At 46.8% G+C, this 20,454-nt stretch overlaps 1 protein-coding gene across 4 annotated transcripts in view; it reads right to left on the bottom strand.

Moving 5' to 3' along the window:
* Positions 1–20,454, bottom strand: part of BRCC3 (BRCA1/BRCA2-containing complex subunit 3) — a 197,196-nt gene that overhangs the window by 79,360 nt on the left and 97,382 nt on the right. The window lies entirely within an intron of this gene.

Below are 20,454 nucleotides of genomic sequence, written 5' to 3'. Positions count from 1 at the left end.
GAGAATCTCGGCCGTGAACAATCTAGGACTAAGGGTAATGTAAGGATGCCTCCCTACACTAAGGCCTTTTAAAAAAGAAGTAAGCAATGGGTGATCAAACCAGTCAATGAGGAAATGGAGTTCGACTTTGTCAAAAGCCTTATTGTTGCTGTATTAAGAGAAGCACAGATCTGGAATTTTGAACGTTTCTGTGCAGAGCACTGATCCATTGCCACCCAACATTGCCACTGTGCCATGTCCACCCAAAGGAGAGCTGGTTGTGAAGTACAAATCCCGGTTTAAATAATTGTAATACGATTGTCTTTTTGTAAATAAATGTTACTGTACAGTGTGCAGTGTGCATACAAAATACGCTAACCCTAACCCCTACCTTCACCATCCTGGGTGCCGAACAACCTGGGTGTCATCTTTGAATTCTCCCTCTATTCACCTCATATTGCCGACCTTGTCTATATGTGTATGTATATATTTTTGTTGATGCAACAAATTTTCGCAATCTCTTCTAAATGCTGGGCACTGTTAACCGAGGGGAGGCGTGCGTACTGCCAATAATAAAAACAATAAATCTCACTTTCAACTCAACTCCTCGGGTACTTTATACTTTCCCGGACCTTCCCCAAAAAATTAAAAGTCTCAATAGTTATGGTTCTTTGGGGCTTCAAAGCTCGCAGACGAGGACAAAATTGGGGGCCTTAGACCGCGCCAAGCGAGCCGTTGCAGATGGGAGACAAGCCAGTTCGCATTTGCACATTGAGGCGCACCACATAGATGGATTTGAAACTTAAAGTTCTCACAGATGGCTTTACTACGGGATGTTGCAAAGAAAGAATGTATGCTCATTTCTAGTGTAGGTCAGCGGCTTTGATTTTCAGCTTGCTCCCTGAAGAGGCCCACAACTCGCACTGGCAGTATAAGGTTCTATTGTTTTTTGGCCTTGAGAGACAGGGACCATGCCAAAAAAACTTCATTTGAAGGGGGGGTGGAGGGTGCAATAACGTAAGACGATAAGGAAGAAAATTCTGAAACTAGACTGAGTTTCATGTTAGTTCAGTATACGAAAAATCGTTGTGAAGAGCACAGTGGGATTTACGGACTGCATTAGGCAGAGACACAATGGAAATTGCAAATATAATGCAAGTAACTCTTTAGACGCTTTTATACCGGAATGAAGAATTAACGATTGGATGCATGAATAAATGAATGAATGAAGAGCTTTGAAAAGGTTTGTGGGATCGTCCTTGTAGCGGGCACATGGGCATGCAGGTCCACATTCCACACGCATGTAGACAAAAAGTTGTTTCTCATTGTGTACTAACCTCAATTTATTTTGTTAGTTTTCGCATTGATTTTAGAGCCGAACATACTCAGTTGCCCTATCCTTGAAAGCAAATAGTTTCAGCTCGGCCGTAATAAATAAAATGAATAATATTAATAAAGATCGGCTGGCGAGACCAATTATAAATTTTATGTTTTCAAAACAGGTATATCCCTTCCCTTTTGCCACTGCCACCAGTTTCAGACACCGGCAGATGTTTTTTTTAACCGCCAGCTGCAGCTTAATGTAAACAACTGCACAATCCTGATGATCTTATGGGACGATCGCCAAGGGCCCATATTCCCTTACGCGGTACTAGCGGCTAGAAGCAACATATCAACCTTTACGCTGGCCTAGTGCCTACTTGATGGAACAGCCTTGTGGTTCAACGTGCGACTAAAGTGCTTCTTTGAACAAAAACCAACACCCTGTGTACCATAAAGGAACAGCACGTGACTCACGATAAACTTTTACGGATTTGCTGATAGAGATAAAAGAAAATAAATGACTTTCGGAGTTCATATGGCAATTGCTGAATATTCTATAAACATTTAATGTCAAATAAATGTACTTTACCAAATTTACTGTGTTGCTGTTTGATTTTAAAGTACAGTTTCATATTCCGAATTGTGGCGCGCTGTGTTGTGAGCTGATCTGTGTTGGTTTCCGGGTTCTGTGTGAAGTCGCGTAGAAGACCACTGGGCGCGTTTGCCTACGCAGCACAAAAACATCACGGAGAGAGGCGGTGAATATGAATATTTTGATAATGTCAGGCTCAGGGGTGGGGGATATGATTTAGTGCCGCAAAAGCAGGTCAGCCAGGGCGAAGGGGGAAATGATAGGATCATCACAAAATGGCAGCTCCCTGATGCCTGTTTTCGCGTGCGTTTAATGGACGAAAACTCGGGTAAGGCCCATAGGAAATTTTTCTAAAATCGAGCGATTTAGGCTTAAAAACACATTTTTTACCCATAGGGGCAATAAAATGTTTTGACCGAACCATTCCTTTAACCGACGAACTCTGCGGCTGGTTTCTTCCCTGGGCAGTGCAACGACTCCAAGTTTCCTCCTCAACGAGATCCTCTCTTCCCCTGGTTGAAACCACGAACTGCACCTGCTGCCAGGAACAACTGCCACCGCTGGGGCTTCCTCAACTTTAAGAGGTACTGTCTGTAACGCTCACCTGATTCCCGCAGAGGCGCCGGTCTTGACTGGGTGAATGCCGTATCTTCAAAGGTGATGTGTAACACACGGTTGGCTCTTTGGGCTGGACCTCTGTGCACTGTATGTCTGACTCGAAGAGTAAGATGTCTGCAGATAGAAAATATGGGATTAATGAACTGGGGTTATTGGGTGCCTCTCTCCTCTTCCCTTTCTCTTCTCCTGTAGAACCCCAAAGGTTAACGCCCTCACCTTAGGTAAGTGAACGCCAAGCTCTCCATCTGCCTCGGGGCAGGGTGCCGTAACCAGTTTCTTCACTGGATAAGGGTGCAGGCCTCTTGACCTCAGAGGACTGCTGTCCGTCGTTAACTGCACGAACGGTAAGTTCTGGGCACTTCAAATGTCAAAAGTCTTTTGTAATGATCTCTCTTGTTTTGCAGGGTTCCGGCGATGGCGGATGGCGGGCTGATGAGATTTGAGGATCGAACCCGCGTGAGGAATAGAAGCGCCTGGAAGCACGTAAGTAAGCACGTGTAGCCTGCTTCACGATGCGCACTAACTGTCCCTTTTATCTTGCAGGTACAAGTTCGGAGCTTTAGAGAAGCTGAAGGGTGCTGGAATACCCACTGGATTCGGCGTGGGAAGGAGTAATGGCACGTGAGTAATAAAGTTGCCCAATGTCTTTAAACGCACCTTCTTTTGTCTTTCAGATGCGGGATGCAGCGCCGAAGGCCTCCGGAGCGTGCGAAGAGCTGGTAAGCTTTTGTCTTTCAGATGCCGGAATGCAGTGCGAAGACCTCCGGAGCATGCGAAGAGTAGGTAAGCCTTTGTCTGTCAGATGCCGGAATGCAGCGCGAGGCGTTGGTGACAGCCGATGGACCAGGTAAGAGATGCGCTGCCACTGAAGACCGTAGTGCTAACCTGTTCTTTCTTTGTCTTTACAGGTGCTGCTGAAGACTGGATTCCAGGATGGTAAGCCTTTGTTCCCTTAGGCCCAGGATCAGAAGCAGAAGACACGATGAGTGTTCTGCTGCAGAGAATGCAGAGTAACGCAAAGCAAGATTCATCCATCGGGTGTGGTTTAAATAGCCTCCTGTAGTGCTTAGGTGTCTCCTTCCACAGCCACGCCTAGGTAAGAAAAGAGTTCCTGCTTTCCAGAAGAGTTCCAGTGTTCTGAACCTAGGGAGTGGCTCCTGCCCCACCCAACAGGAAAAGTAGTCCCAAACAGAAGAGGATCAGGGGTTCACCTGGCAGGTAAGTAAGCAGCATGGTCTGCTGCAGGTAAATCCACCCAAGCATTATGAGCCCGGCGCTTCCAGCGCTGGGACTGGGCATCTTTATGAGCCTGGTGCCACTGGCGCCAGGACAGGGTCCAAAAGGTCCCAATTGGGACTGGCTGGCACTCGGAACCGGGGTTATGGGTCTGCTTCCAAGGGAGTCGGGCAAGTCCAGATCTTTTGGAAGCAGAGATCATGACACTGTGTTCCACCTGGCCTCCCTTTCTTCGGTTTGCTCAAGGTGACCCTTAAATCCCTTGCTTTCCAACTGGGTTGGCCCCCAGACCTTCTACCTTTATCTTTTGAACCATCCCAACCCTCTTTTGAACATTTCTACAAAGACTTGAATGCATTTCGCAACTGTGTGATCTTGGGCACATTTCACCTTGCTCCACTTAAAGTGGGCCTGGCCTATGAACTTTGGCTCTACAGTAGACTCTGCCTTCACTAACTTGTTTGTGTCTCTTAAAGTGTTGGGAACTGTTTGATCTTTATGGACCTGCCTTTTTCTCTCCCTTTTATTTAATTATCGGAGTGCCATCTAAGTTACGTGCTCACCTCTGTTTTGTCAAAAAGTGGTGTTTTGACTTAGACTTATCTAATAATTGCTAAGGGAAGTGTGTATACTTTTCTGATTGTGTTTCCAACGTGTTTGGATTAATAGTGCTTGTGTATTTTCTAAAGTGTGTGTTAAATAAATAATTATATACTTTTGATACAAAGCTCTGGTCAGCGTTTCCTTGTTCTACTGTGTTTTTGGCCCTATTGTGTATCCTCTGTATACTGCCCAACTCTTCTTGAGAGAAGTCTGACTGCTCAGCCACAGCTACCAGGTAAATCTGGGTGGTGCAGACTACTACCAATTGGGTTTACTGCTTACTCCTGTAGTCTTAATCTTCTTGCAGTGGTCCCCAAGGGAACTGCACAGGATTCTGCCTAACACGGAGGGGGAGAGAGGAGAAAGAAGGAAGGAGGATGTGTTTTGGAAGGGAAGAAAAGGACTTCTGTTTTGTCCGTAGTGAGAGAGAGAAAATGCGAGGACATCCAGTTTTTAATGGCAGTGAGACAGGAGGAGAGTTTAAGATGAAGGTCGGGGGTGAAGGAAGATAAGGAGAGGAACAGTTGAGTGTCATCGGCATAGAAATGGTAAGAAATTCCAAAAGATGAGATGAGGAGCGAGAAGAGAAGTATAGAGAGAGAATAAGAAGGGTCCGAGGACGGAACCTTGGGGAACACCATAGTTTAGAGGGAAGATGGAGGAGGTTTTACCACCCCAAGAGACGGCGAATGAGCGATTGGAAAGGTAAGAGGAGAGCCAGTTAAGAACTGAGTCTCTGAAGCCAAAGGAGGAAAGAGTATTGAGAAGTAGAGGGTAATATCCATTTTTAGAGCTCTCATCACTTCCTCGAAGTATTGTTTGGAGAGGGTAGGCTCCATGGAGGATCCCGCTTCTGGTGGGGAGTGTATATCTGCTTTTGTCCTTTGCCTTGCCTGCTCCCCGGGACTACCCGATGTCAAATACGCTGTAATTACGCCCTTCTTGTGCTTTTGTGTGGGCTAGGGCATTACCAAACCAGATACTGACTCGAGAGAGAGAGAGAGAGAGAGCGCCAGAGTTGTAGGAGTGGCAGCTAGAATTTCCTAGTTTGGTCCCACGCCCAAGTCCAGCTACCCATACACAGTTTTTCTCCTTGGATTGGCGTCAGACGCTGTCCACTTGTCCACTGCCCTATTCATATGAGGAGGGAAGTCTAGGTGCGCAGGAGCGGCTGCCACTGCTAACCCGCCTGGGTAGCCCACACAAGCCAAGGACACCAGTCGATATCAGTGCACATTTTAGACCGTTCCCTCCTGGAGTGTTTGAAATTTCACCTCCTGCCGCCTTTGCAATTGCCTTTAGTGGTATATTCATTGTAATTAGGAGCAGGGTCGTGCCAGCCACATCCAGTTCACCTCCGGGGAGGTCGCACCACCCCTGATGGAGCTCATTACCTCTGCCAGACCTCTTTTCCAGCCCGCTGTTATTGCACCCCGGCTCCTTCAACAGGATGTGGGGGCAGAATATGCATCTACGCAGGTTTTTCAGTCCTGCTAATGTTCAGTCTTCCAGGGAGCCCGCTCCACCAGCCGGGTGTGGGGCAGGATATGTGCCCATGTGAGGTTTCAGATCCACCAATATCCAGGGTCTCCAGGAACCACGCCGCGTCGCACTTCGCTCCGCTGCCAGCTGCGGCTCACCAGCGCTTTCCTTGATGACAGCCACACAGAGGGATTGCTGCGTTCGCCAATGCGATGCCGCAACTCTTCCCGGTCTGGATTGCCGCAGCGCCACGAGCCTCTTACCTCTTCCTTTCCCTTGTATGCACCAACTTTCAAGGGTGCTCCCACGCCACACATGTCTTCCGTTGCCCTTGTCTCACTAGTTCCACCGTTGAGCGGTACCGCCCGCCATTTTGTTCACGGCGGCTCTGGTGAATTAAGCGAAAAATACCGGCGTAGCACGAACAAGTCCACTGCTATCTCCGCGCAATGGGGTTGCCGTACCTTCCGACCCACCATTTCTGCCAAAATTCCATCGTTCAAAGCACCATGAATGGTAGGAACGGGCGCCTTAACACAGAGCTTACAGCAGCTGCTGCTGCATGGCATGCTGCCTAGCCACGCCCCCTCCCCATTTTTTTTTTTTTTTTTAAGTCAAGTAATGCTGTCTCTGTACTAGGTTTAAGACGAAAGCCAGATTGTATGTCGCCTAAAAGATGATCATTTTCCAAGTGAGTTTGTACTTGTGTGTATGCGATTTTGTCAATGATTTTAAGGAGGAGGGGGACTGTGGTGATGGGTCTATAGTTAGTGGGAATGGTGGGATCGAGAGTGGGTTTTTTCAGGAGGGGAGTGACCCAGGCTTCTTTAATGTCTGAGGGGATAGAATTGGCACTGAACGATAAGTTTATGAATTTAGTGATGATGGGTGCTAGTGTAGGTGCACAGGTCTTAACTAGTTTTGCTGGAAAGCTGTCCCCTTTGCAATTTGATGCTTTGAGGGAGGCAATCGTCTGGAGTACTTGGTCTTGGGTGACTGGGGTTAAGTTGAATTGGGTTACTATTTTATTGTCAATCAAGACAGTCGGGCGGCGTTGGCACTGTGGGCCAGTAGGTTTCCTTTCATAACCATTTTGTCTTGGAGAGACTCGATTTTGGAGGCTAGGGCATTCTGTATGGCAGTACACCATGCTTTGCTAGCAGTAACTCAGCTAGGAGGAGGTATTGGAGTTTCCAGTTCTGAGAATTTCAAACAGTTCTTTACTTTTAGAGGCAGTATTAGTGATACAAGAGTTTAGAGAATTAGCTTTGTGGTTGATGACTGCACGTTTATTTTTTTGTGAGAGAAAATGGAGTTCATGTGTGGACTCATTTGAAGGGTTTATACTGGTCTGGTGTTCTAAAGCCCTTTTCTTTCTTCTAAGTTAGATCGTCCGAGAACCAGGATTGACTTTGTTTGGGTAGTTTAGACTTGCATAGCGCTACTTCATCAATGGTGGTTTTCAGACAGAGGTGGTAGAAGCGGGATATGCTGTCAGGATTGGAGATCATTTTGGGCTGTGCTTCAAGCAGTTTGTTGAGGACTGGGGTAAGATTTTCTGATGTGAGCTTACGTGCGTTTCTCACCAATATTGGTATAGTTGGTGGTGGAGGAGGAGGAGATACTTGGGCTTGAGTGGTTGATATGTTGAAGCGGACATGGGAGTGGTCTGACCAAGAGAATCTTTGAATATCTTGAAGGGTTGCTTTAATATTGTGGGTTAAGGTCCAATCTAAGGTTCTGCCTTTTAAGGGGGTGGGTGCGTTGACAATTTGAAAGAATTGCATTTCTTGCAATGCATTATGGAAGACTGTAGCTTTGTGATCAAGGGTGTCCTTGAAGTCCAAGTTAATATCCCCTAGTAGTAGAAGTTTGATCTTGGGTTTAAGGAGAGTGGTGATCAGTAAGGGTATGTCTAACTCCGGTTGATTGGAAGAGCTGGGCGCCCTGTAGATTATGATAAAATTAAATGTTTTAGGATCAGTGGATAATTTGAGGGCTAGGAGATCATAGACGTCTAAAATGTTTGTTACAGGCTCTGAACTGTAACAAGGTTTTAGCAATAATGGCTACTCCTCCCCCCGCTGGCATCTTGGCGGTCAGATCTGAGAATGGTGTAGTCTGGTGGGATGACTAGCGGTGGTAATGGACCTGAGGCGGAGTGAAGCCATGTTTCAGTCATTGCTAGGAAGTCTAGCTTATGTTCTATGATGAGATTGTGTAGGTCTATGGCATGTACTCCTAGTGAGCGTACATTTAGTAGTGGTCCTTTCAGGTGTGTTTCAGGGGATAAATAACTTGGGTGTGTTGTGGGGGGGTAGGTATGTGAGGATCGTGTTTGAAGCCTGGGCTTTGGAGTGAGAATACTGGAGTTTGGGTGGCGGGCTATTCGGTTCATGTATGCAGAATGGCGCTGACGAGTGCGGGCGGAGAGTCCGTCTCCTGGTGGCCCCCAGACTGGGTCTAGTGGGTACTGGGGTGTGAACTTAGTGCTTAGGCGCATCCGACGCTTGGAGCCAAGGCATCGGGTGGTCAAGATGGTAATGTTGGAGGGCCAGCTGGACTTGTAGGGAGGCAGTCAGTGATGGTGAAGTCAGTGATTCATGATCTAGTGCTGATGGTTTGAGGAGTGGTAGTGGTTATGTTTACTGTGGAGGCAAAAGATGTTGCTTTGGGCATAAAGGCCGTGGGGCACAGGATAGCGGGATGTAGGCACCGTTGGAGCATGTTCTGGTGTAAATCTGGCTAATGATCTGTGGGGGAAACCTGGTGGGCTGGGATAGCTGGGTGAGGTTAGTGTGGACGCTCGTGTGCAGGGATGTGTGATGAAGTAGACAGATCAGGACGATAGCATCTACCATTGTAGTGGTGGTTTGGAGCGTTGGTACTATGCATGTGCGCGACATTAGTGGGGGTCCCTGTGTGGGTTAGAGTGGTGGGTCAGTTCCAATGGGGTACTAGGGTGGGTGTGCAATAGTACTAGTGTGAACCGTATGAGGTGGTAGGATATAACATCGTAGGAATGACTAAGTGGATACGCCAGAGGCGATACTACAATATGCGGGTGAGGTTAGATACAAACCAGTGGAAGCAACAGCAAATGGATAGCAGCTGAATGCATAAACAAGAGCCTCATAGGATGGGTGCATCTAGATGCAACAATTTGAGGGTATGATCAGTACAGTGAACTGTGGATCACAGTATATTTGAAAGGCAATATGAATCTAGGTGGTCACAGGTCACATGGGCATATAGACAGGGTGGACGCTGTAGAAATGCGGTTAGGTAAAGTCAGTAATTATACATTCGGTGTAATGTGTTCAAGGCTGCCACCGGCACTCTGTTTCGCAAAACACATAGCTTAATATGTTGGAATCAGACAAAAGTAATTACGGTCATTCACTGACATGGGAAGCATCTCAAGAGAGTGGTGCACTTACGTTGGAGAGGGTTCAGGAAACGGTCGCTGGTTATGCAATCTATGAAGACGGGCAGAGTGGGTTGCTCAAGGCCACTAAGGCCCTGACAGGCACAGACGGGCTCGGGCCTTTTGTAGGGGCCTTCTGGAGAAGGGCCGGTTTACGCCTTCAGGTGAAGCTGTGAGGAATAAATGAGCACTGCAGCCAATCGTGTTGCGCAGCTCTGAAGAGGGTTGCTTAGCAACTAATAAACCTTACAGCGGCCATGTTGTCGAGGCTGTACATGTTTTTGTAAGGATATTTTAGAAACAATTATGGATATTTTGGCGATCTGGGCTCGGTCGTAGCAGAGGAGCACAGAGGTATGTGCAGGGGTGGCATTGCTTTCAGGTCCCCTCACCACTTTGCTTACGTCTGGGATAAGGATGCCTTGCTTCTGCTTCTCTCCTTTCTTCACATTCCTGACGTCTTGCGCCTGAAGTTTCACTCTGTTTCCTCTGAAGTACAGACGTCGCGGCTGTCCAGTTTTCCTTCAACATACGTCTGCCGCAAATTTTTAACTCACAGGTTCTCCCTCTCTTCCCAGCCTTTGCCTCCTTTAATTACATCGCTGTGGGTCTTCCCAGCGCACTCTCGCTGTTTGTCTTTCACTCTAGACCCCTTTCCTCGTCGCAGTACAAGGTCATTTTTCCTTCAAAAAGGATAATCAGTTTCTTGATGAACAGAACATATTTTGGTATATTCTTCATAACTTTCTTCGCTGGATGCTCTATGAGGTGTATTGGTATATTACTTAAGGGGTTCCTCATAAGAGTGAGTTCGTATCCCCAAAAGGGGAATTCTCCCAGTGAGGTCCCGCTTGCCTCTACCTCTAGGTAGGGTGCTGCACAGCGGGATCACTTCCCTAGCCTCACAAAGAAAGGATCCCTCTGTGGATAAGTGACCGATTCCTGCGATTCGTTGCATACCTTTTCCCTTAGTTTACTGGCTTCCCATTCTTCACTGATGGAAATCGACTAGGGATGTCCACATTTCCTTGTTCTCATCCTTTTCGATGTTCCACTGTGAAGCAGAATGGCTACAAGTCTAAGAACCATCTCATGATTCAAACGTTGGTATCTTTTCTTAGACTCATCAACGTCAACTGAGAGTGTTCAGTGGCCAGTCTTAATTTTCTACCAGTTAGATAGTACTTTGGTGTGCGACACCCCATTTAATTGCATAAGCTTCCATCTCAATGGTGGCATAATTCAGTTTTCGTGGAATGAGTTTCCTATTAGTACACAACACCAGGTGCTCTATACCATTGTATTCTTGGGACAACAGAGCTCCGAGACCCGTTTTGAAAGCATTCGTTTGTAACACAAATTCTTGATTGAAATTTGGTACTTTCAACATAAGTTCACCATACAAGATGTTCTGGAGTCCATCAAAACTCGCTTGGTCTTCCTTGTTCCATATTAAATTTTGAGGTAGTGCATTTTTGAGTTGGTCTGCGAGACTAGCAGCTATGCTGGTATAATTTGCCATGAATCACCGCTAATAGCCAGTTAGCCCTAGGAAAGCCTGTAGTTCCCACTTGGTTTTGGGCAGTGGATTTAGACTGCTTTAACTTTCTAGCTCTGCGGTTGGACCAGACCATTACCTACAAAGAAACCCAGATGTTTGACCACAGACTGTGCTAGGTGGCACTTCAAAGGATAGGCAGCTAACCCATATTGTCTTAAGAGTCCTGGTAATTTCATATATATGGAAAACATGGTCTGGCCAATTATCACAATACCATCTAAATATGATACAAGTCATTTATAATGTGCCTGTACACAAGTGTTGTTAGGCGCGACAAGACATTGGAGGGAAGACAGAGGGGGGACAACACAAACGATGTTACTAGGCCATGTGTCATTCAGCTCGTGCAGGTGCAGTAACAGAGTGTAGGAGGGATGGAGAAGGGTAAAGTGCCAGGGAGAGGGAAAGGGGAAGTGCAATCAGGGCGGCATTGCTCCGAGTATGTGCAGACAGGGCACCAAGGCTCTGGGTAAGTGCAAGGAGGCTAGGGACAGTGGGGTTACAGTTACAGCCCCTAAGTGCACGGTAGGCCCCGGAGGCAGTCGGGGGCGACTTGTCATGAAGGAGCCTGGTAACCAGTGAGACTCCGAGTGTAGCCAGGCAACCAGTCAGGTCAGCAGGGGAGAAGGAGAGAGAAAGCAGAGGACAAAAGGAAGCTCTTGAGTCACTTACGGAACTTCACGTGGTCCTGCTCAAGTTTAAGAAGGGCAGGGAGGCCATTCCAGAGGGAGGCACCTGCAGAGGAGAGAGATCTACCTGCCCATTCTCTGCCTGGAGAAGTGTCTGACCCTCAGTTTGAGGTGGCTGAGCAAAGGGCTTGAGAAGGAAGAGAGTTGGATGGTGCAGGCCCTGGCCCCAGAAAACCTTGTGGATGATGCAAAGGGTCTTGGACTTCATCCTTGCAGCCACCGGGAGCCAGTGGAGAGATTCCAGGGATAGAGAGATACAGCCCCTGGACTCGAGGCCAAAGACAAGTCTTACAGTCCTGTTCTTGATTAGTTGTGGAGAGGCAGGCAGATTGAGAAAGAGTTGCCGGAATGCGCAACTGTCCCACGCCATCCGCACCCAATTCCCCGACACTACGGTCGTACCTTCCTGTTCTCCCGTCGAGACCAATATTCTTCCACAGCACATCTCCTCTAGGGTCACTTCCACTCTCTATCAGGCCCTTAACTCATTCGGGGCTACACAACTCGGCGGGCTAAGGGCAAAGTGGGAAAGGGATCTGGGCCCTCTCTTGGGCATTAGGGGTGAAGTAGACCTGTCCAAATATGAAAAAATGTTTTTGGCAATTGCATTGGGGGCAGGCAAGAGAATTACTGCAGCCAATTGGGGATCTGTCGAACCATTGAGCCTGAACCGCTGGAGTAATGAGTTGGACAGGTGCGCAACCTTAGAGCGCCGGAGGCATGGAAACTGATGTCCTGAACACCAGCGAAGATCTGCTCCCTAAGAACTTTTGGACTTGCAGGTAAGCTGCTTTGTCAAAATTTTGAACAGGAAGGGTACAGTGGTAATGGGTCTGTAATTCCCAGGGACTTTGGGGTCAAGCAAGGGTTTTTTGAGGAGTGGACGTACCCAAGCTACCTCGAGTCCAGACGGGACATGGCCTGACTGGAAGGAGGAGGTGATAAATGCTGTAAGGAGGGGGCTAAGGTAGGTGCGGAATCTTTAATGAGGCTAGCTGGGCAGGCATCACCTGTGCAGTTGGAAGGTTTGATGGAGTTGAGCAGGGTGATGACCTCTCGCTCAGTGATGTCTTTGAACTCAAATAAAGGGGAGGCGGTGGTCTTGATGGGTGGCTCAGCGCGCATGTTGCCTACGATGTTGGAGAGGCCTTTTTGGTGGCCGCGGGTTTTGGTTTGGAGGGTGTTGAGCTTCTCTAGCATGGCAGACTGAATGCTATTACACCACTTGTCTTTGATGACTGACGGGGGGAGGTTGCAGATGGTTTTTCCAGGTCCCTAAAGATGGTGAATAGTTCCTTGGACCCTGACTTGGCTTCAGCGATACTGGCGTTAAAGGAAGCAGCCTTGGCTAAGGTAATGTTAGTCTTGTAGGATTTGGGGATGACTTTGAACTTCCGTTTGGTGGCTTTAGAAGGGCTGGCTTTCCAGGTGGAGAGGGCAGTCCTCTTTTGCGATCATAGATCGGAATTGTCTAGAAACATCGTTGGGTGTAGTCTGAGAGAAAGAAGGAGAGGGAGAGGCGACCAGAGGGGGGGGCTGCGAGAGGGAAGGGGAGAGGAAGAGGAGAGAGGACAGGATGTCCAGGGTTTTAGTGGTGAAACGAGAAGCTGGGTTCTCAACACTACAGTCTCTGGTTTCACTTTGGGTTTGGCCCTTATTCTCTGTTTCAATCTGCTCATCAGTTTTTCCCCTTTCACAAAGTTTCTTATTGTGCAATATCTTACGTTTTTCTCCTTGACTACTTAGAGTATAAATCTTCGAGTAATGATTATCATTCCATGTAAATACTTTATCTCAACTGGGATGAGTGCGTGCATTCCAGTAATGGCCTTCGGTCTCCCGCTTTCCCAGTTACCTTTCGTGCTCAGTGGGACCCTTTTCCCACTCTCTCATGCGTTTTACTCTTGCGTTACCTTTCGTTATGGAGTCTAACCAACTCTGCAGGCATCATCTTTTCATTTGTGTCACACAGCACCCTCAGTGCAGCAACACAGGGAAACCTTTTCAGGCTTTCCCAAAGTTTAAATACCTTCTCTGGGATAAACTACTGTTTCCCAGAGTAAGTAAAGTGAAATTGACTTTACTAGTCTCTTTAAATTCCTAGACCCAACACACCCCATCTTACAATAGAGTGCTGGAGGGGTTACTTAGTATCCCATGTCTAGCTAGTCATGTAGCAGTCAAATGCTACCCTTTCCTCTCGAAAAAGCTGGTGCCAGTGGTTTTACAAAGAACTACCATGATTTTTGACCCCGACCGCGATAACCAGTAGCGTTAAATCGCAGGAGCCATGTTTTTCCAAGAAGGCGTTTGAGCCCCCTTTGTTTAAACAGCTCCCGTTCTTTTAGCACCATTTACTGTGTGGAAAGGTCCTTCTAGAGTTTTGCTCTGCGTGCCGAACCAGGTTTGGTTCCTTTGTTCATTCGCTTTTTGCAAGCTTCAGGACTGAAGACCGCCGCTAGTGCCCGAGTGTCTGGGGTGGGCAGGAAGTAAGGGAGGTGCCCGGAACTCCCTGTGCTTAGTCTCCTAGGAGACCCAAAATGCACTCTGGTATGATTGGCTGGCTGACTGTCCGGCAAGGACAGCCACCCTGCTGGGTGAGTGACAGCTTGACTGGAATTAATGGGAGAGAACTGAATAAAAGGCGAGTCTCGTGGTTTGGAAGGCAGAGTCGACCACTGGAACCAAAAACCGAAGACTAGCTTGAAGAGGACGGCTGCTGCAACTCCTGGACTGTTGGTTTGCCCGGTGAAGCCCTGCTGCAGGTCTTAATCAGCAAGTTCACCTCGACAGAGAAGACCCTTCAAGGATGACTTCTCCCTGGGAACAATCAACTCGACAGTAAGCCACCTGGACACCTTATCTCTGAGCTGGTTGAATTTCCTCAGAGTGCTGCAGGAAACCGTATAACCATGGATAGGGACACCAGTTTGTGTGCTTTACTACAGCTACCAGAATTGAAGATTTGCCAAGTGCCAGCTTTTTGACCAGTCCCAGTGAAGGAGTCCCCCAACGTCCTCCCACTTGTCCCCCACGACTGAGGCTCAGGAACAGTAAGATCTGCAGGAACAGAAGTCTTCAGCTGCATCTTTTTCTTCATTTGTAAGGTACTGTGAAACGAGACAGAGTACTTACCTCTCGCGGTGAAAGTGCTTGAAACTCGCAACTTGCAGGCCTAATCAGCAGCTTGTGACCCAACATATAATTCTTTTTACAAACTACTTCTGAGAACTTCTACAGAGACTATACCGTTTACTTACCAGAACCGTTTTATCCTATCCAAGACTTTAGCCTAGCCTATTGAATTGACTCTTCTGGTGAACTCAAAGTATCTATATCTAAGAATAATTGAAATCCTTTTATGTTCTGAACCTATTTCTTTTTGCTCCTCCTTCAGAGTAGTCTGAATGCCTCAGAAACTGAACGAGTATAGTACTGAAGTATATTTGTGTATGATATTTAACTGCCTCCTTCTAGTGAATGTTTTAAACTGACTGTTTAACTGTTTAACCAAGAAACCTTAAGTGTAAGAGTTTATTTGAACACCTGTGATTGTAGACCTCTGTGTAACATTACTGCTCACATTCCCCTCTTGAGATAAGCCTGGCTGCTCAGCTCCGCTACCAAAAACTGTGTAGTACAGACTTATACCAAAGGTTGGTTTGCTTACACCCGTTGTCTTAGTTGTGTGTAGTGGTCCCAAAGTGTCCTGCATACAAACTCTGCCCAACATCCGCCTCCGCTTCTCTCTTCACGTACGCTGTGTGCCTGAGGTTTCACTCCATTTCCGCACAGGTACAGGACACTGCACGTTCAGTTTTCCTTCAGCATGCGCGCAAATTTGTTACTTGTGGGTTCTCACTCTTCCCAGTCTGCTTCCTATTATTACGTCGCTGTGGGGCTTCTTCACTGGATGATTTATGAGGTGTATTATTGGTATGTGTTTTAGGAAGTTCCTCATAAGAAAGGGAGTCATTGTCACTAAAAGGGAAGTCTCTCCTGGTGAGGTCCCGCTTACCTCTACCCCTGGGGAGGGTGTTGCAGACCAGGCTCACCTCCCTAGCCTCACAGGGAAAGGCTCCCTCCTTGGGGAGAAGGCGACAGATCCCTGTGATTCATCACAATATATACATGTATATCACTGATACAGGTACTCACCAGATAGGCTGACCGGCAGACCTGGCTAGAAACTACTCAAAAACGTTAAAACATTGTTATATGAAAGTGAAGCCGATTAGCAGATCTAAGTTGCATAAAGAATCCATTTGCTATAACTGCTAATAAACTACAACCTTTGGCTCCAGATGCTTTTGAGTGAAACTCTTCTGAGCTCGATCCAGCATAGGCAATTGTGCCTGATCATGTGAATTGTAGTCCTAAAACTCTAGGGAGTCACATATTGTGTACCCATGACCTGGCAGATCTAAATCCATCAAATTTACTCATAATCTCAACATGTCCAAAGCATTAAACAGTCCACAATATAGCCCTATCATGTATCCTCATATAAATTTACAAGTGAAAGAGATAATGACATTTCTCATCCAAGACTCATTCCCACTTCACAGCCAGCTTTGTCTTGAACCCGAGTACCAATAACTAGAAAAAAGATAAGACAAAAGCATGTGAAATGATTAGGCTATCGAGCATCAAGCCCACCATTGGGACTAGCCAAATACAGCTTTATTTTTTCATTGTTTTAGAAAGCACCGACTCTTATTCAGAATACTAAAGTATGTATACAAAGAAGTCAGGAAAAGGGAAATGTATGGTGCGACACACCCAAAAGGGTGTAAAACAGAGCAAAAGAAAAGACTACAGACTTGTAAAAGAAGAGAGAATGAACAATCTAAGCTTTACAAATGCTGTATAAAACAGCACATCTGGACTTGGTAGATTAACATTTTATATATTTCTTAGGTCAAATAAGTGCCGACTGAAGGGTAATTGGTTCTAGCCCCCATATAGCCAGAAAGGAAAAATTTCTTAAACACGTTTTTCTGGGTGTACTGGTTGTAATATCAATCCCTGGGGCAAGAGGGGGCATTCCACATCTCAGAGCCTACTTTGGTTATCCTTTCCACAAACCGTGGAGCCTGTAAGATCTTTTCATCAGTACCCCATCTGTGGGCTCTACTTAGAATGCATTTACGCACATGATCTGACTATTCTTCTGTGGATGGCCAACCAGTGCAGACTACAGATTGGTCCTGGTACATGGTCATGTCTCGCCAGTCCAGGTATAAGGTGGGCTGCTTAGTTTTAATTGGAACAGCCTAATTACTTCCTTTTTGGGAATCCAAACAGGAGGCAGTTACAATAGTGTAGTCCAGCCTAGAGAGAATCAGTGACAGAGCAATTTAGATTTTAGGATTCATCTCCGATGCTCGGAGGGTTCTGCTGAAAACATGGAGTATGAATTGAAAACTGCTAACTGCAGAAAATATATTAGACAAGGCAGGATCTAAGAGTATACAAAGATACAGATAGGCCTTCCATACAATCAAAAAAGACCAGAGGAAAAAGAAAGAAAAGATAATCAACAAACCCACCTATAAAGCACTGACTGGTATGTAATAAGAATGGGAAAAGGCAGCTGAAGAGGCTACAGATATAAGCAGATCAAAGTGGCAGGAAAGGCCAAACTATAGCTCTACACAGCATTGTCCCCATTGCAACCTGGAGAGCACCAATGAGTAGAAAACAGTCAATTCACCAAATTATGAGCCCCAATTAAATTGCATGCTTTGAGAACAAAACCAAGGGATCACTCTCCCAAACTACACAAAGATTAACACGATTTGATAGAATCACGCTCACGTACCCCCATACACCTCCCGATCTACCATAGACCTAACCCTTCAAACCCTTTTATAACATCAAGGTCATGGGCCCCAGATTGCCAATATCAGAGCAAAATAATATTACAGGAAATCTTGAAATACCAAAGAAATGATGAAATCCTGCTTAGTGTCTCAACCCTGTTCTGCCTTGAGAGCACAAAGGCCCTACACTGTGAGACTGTACTTTTTCTCCGGAATGATTCACTGACCCTTTTTCTCCTGACAAGACCTAAGCTGATGCATAATCAGGGACGTGAATGATGTGCCCCCGAGAGACCTTTGGCCAACATGTTCCCCTTGACTGATTATCTGTGCATGGTTAGCTTGGTGCTTAACTTGTCGGTAGCACTTTGAACTGAATCCACAGGATGGCAGTCCCGTTTTTAAGCACATTGTGAGTTTCCTAGATAATTAGGGATTCTTTTGTGTTTAGGGAAATAGAGGAATTAATACATGGCTTCAGCCTACCTCGGAATGCCAAGAGAAGCATAGACCAGATCTGGTCGGATAACCTGAAGGAGAGGTCTGGGATTCCTGAGCAGACTCCACACTTGATATTCCGGGCAAAGTCTGAATGTGGCAGCCACCAGTGTTTAGTGGGGCTGCGAAACATTCGAATGCATACACCCTTCTGATTGGACAGTTTTCACTCAGTTCCTTAGCTTCTAAATAGCCACAGAGACTGCGCCATTCATTTGTCTAATCGTGGGACGAGCCCTGGGCCACGAGAATAAAGTTAAGAAGGGGAAGTCAAACTGCAAGCCAAGCTGCTGCAACCTGCCAAAATTCATCTGAAGGCAAAGCTCGGCTTGGGTCTGTGGATACCATACTGCTAAATCAAAAACAAAAGGAACTGAAGAGTCAGTGCTCTCTTACCCTAACTCAGCTGGGCCAGCTGTGTTGAAAGCAGAAGCCTTGCTTATTAGTCATGAAGATGGGAGCAACAGAAAGCTCTGAGTGGCGGTAATCGATATCGCTCAAAACCCATCATTCCAAGACCAAGAACTAACAAGGACATCACAAATCAGGACTTGAGGTGCCCATTTTCATACTAACCTCTGGCCACTAGAAAATGCCAGAATCTACTGTAATGAAGACTCGAACACAGGGGTTATTAAGGTGGTTGTTATAAACTTTTATTAAAGTAAAAAGGAGGGTTGGAGAAAGACCTCTCGCCCTAGCACTACAAGGGGTTTCTGTGCCTCAACGAAACTGAAGGGTGTCTACATCAGAATGTCCACAGAGTTCTCCCTCCTGTGTCCAAAATTCTAACCGGCCCCTTAAATGCTAAGAAATGTGCAAAGGGATATAGACTCAACTGCCCATCTGAAGCTTTCTTCAATGTTCCAACAAAAAGAGTGCAACTTCCTTTCCCCTTGGATTTTACAATCCATTAATTGATTGGTCACTTGTCTCAGACTCTTAATCAATTCACCTGGTGTACTCTCCCGCCAGGCCTTTTTTTTGTGCTGTTCTCATCTGGCTTCCTTTCAGTATCGCAGTTTACCTTATTTTTCCAGTCCAGGGATATAATCCCTTGCATCTTGATTTTATATAGTCAATGGGGGTTTCGATTTCTCTCTCTCCTTGAACTTAGAAACCCACAATAATTTCTCTTTCCTGGTAATATGCAATTATCCAATCAAGGGGGTATGGCTCCCTTCCCCTAGACTTCACACTCAAGGGTTATTTTCTTTCTCCAGTATTTCACAGTACAGTCAGCTTTCCAGATCAGGGGGTATGCTTCCCTTCCCCACAGTTTCACATTTCGAGGAGGCAGTCTTTCCTCTTCTTGAATCTCTATTTGTAATTGGGTGCGGGTCCCAGACTCGCATTCGTCGTGCCTAGTATACTCTCCTGCCAGGACTTTCTTGTGTAACTTAAGGGATATGCATCTTTCGTTCTACTTTAACTGCACCAAAGGGGTATGGAGTCGTCCCTTGTGCCTTCATGCTTCTCCCGTACCTGGTTACTCTCCTACCAGAGTTTTCAAACTGTTCTCTCTCTTTGGGTGCAGGTCCTAGACTCGTAACAGGTTGTCTGGTCTACTCTTCTCCCAGCACTTTCCCCACACGTATTAATTCAGTTCATTCAGGTACTGCGTCTTTTACCCCCTTTGGTTTGCCGCCCTTTCAAATGTACTCGCCATCCCGGCAACCTTGCCCAGGTACGCCCCAAGTGTCTATGCCTTACCTCGACGTGCAGTATACGATGCACTCCCCCCCCCACCCCCCACCACCCCCTTCTCTGGACTCACTGGTGTTATCTGGCTGCTTTAGCGTTCCCCGCAGTCCTTGATCACTCCACCGGGGCACCGCCTCCTTCTGCTGGTGTCTCATCTGTCCTCCGGTACTCTCAGTGCCTGGACCTCCTCCTGGTAGCGTCTCTTGCCGTAGGCCTGCATGCAGCAAACCTTTTCCTTCTGGACTTCTAGGTGCCGGTAGGAGCTCCTCTGCTCTGTGCTGTAGCTGGCTTGCCTTTCGCTTCGACCCGCACCAGAAAGTGTTTTTCCATCTTTCTTGCATGCTGCAATTTTATATGCGCCGGCACCTACTGGATCCTTCCAACCACTAGAGTGCATTTCTAGTTCTGAAGGTTTGGCGCTATGCATTACTCTCGTGCTCACCCTAGTCTCAGTGCTTTGGCAAAAGTTGTCAGAAAGAGCTCTGCTCTCAGTACATGGTGGTTGGACTAGATCTACACCACAATAGGCCATACAGGTTTGGGAATTTAGGGGGATGTCATACCCTGACTGGAAAGGGGGAATACCATATTCCTGCCAATAAGTCTCCTTCCCTCCAATGAGGGTTGTCTCCCCTCAAATGGCCCTCCCTCCGGCAGCCACCTCCAGGGTCGGGACCAGCTAGCGGCTGTCCTTCCCAAGCCATAAGGCAAGGGTTTTCCTGGAGAGGGAGTGATGACATCACCAGATTCATCACAGTACGTAGTGCCAGGCCCATACTGCAAACAGCAAAGTTTGTCCTTACTCCAGTTCTGCACCTTTTCCAGTGGGCCAGCCCTTTTCCTTCTTGCCTGCACCTCATCTCCACTAGAAAACTTGCAAAAGAACCAGCACCCAACACTGCCAATGGTGAACTGTG

This window comes from Ambystoma mexicanum, chromosome 2q, assembly GCF_040938575.1.
Source record: "Ambystoma mexicanum isolate Mex_15411 chromosome 2q, UKY_AmexF1_1, whole genome shotgun sequence".
In the NCBI taxonomy this organism is placed as follows: domain Eukaryota; kingdom Metazoa; phylum Chordata; class Amphibia; order Caudata; family Ambystomatidae; genus Ambystoma; species Ambystoma mexicanum.
Note: the sequence above shows the minus strand (reverse complement) of the source record. Positions and strands in the feature narration are given on the sequence as shown.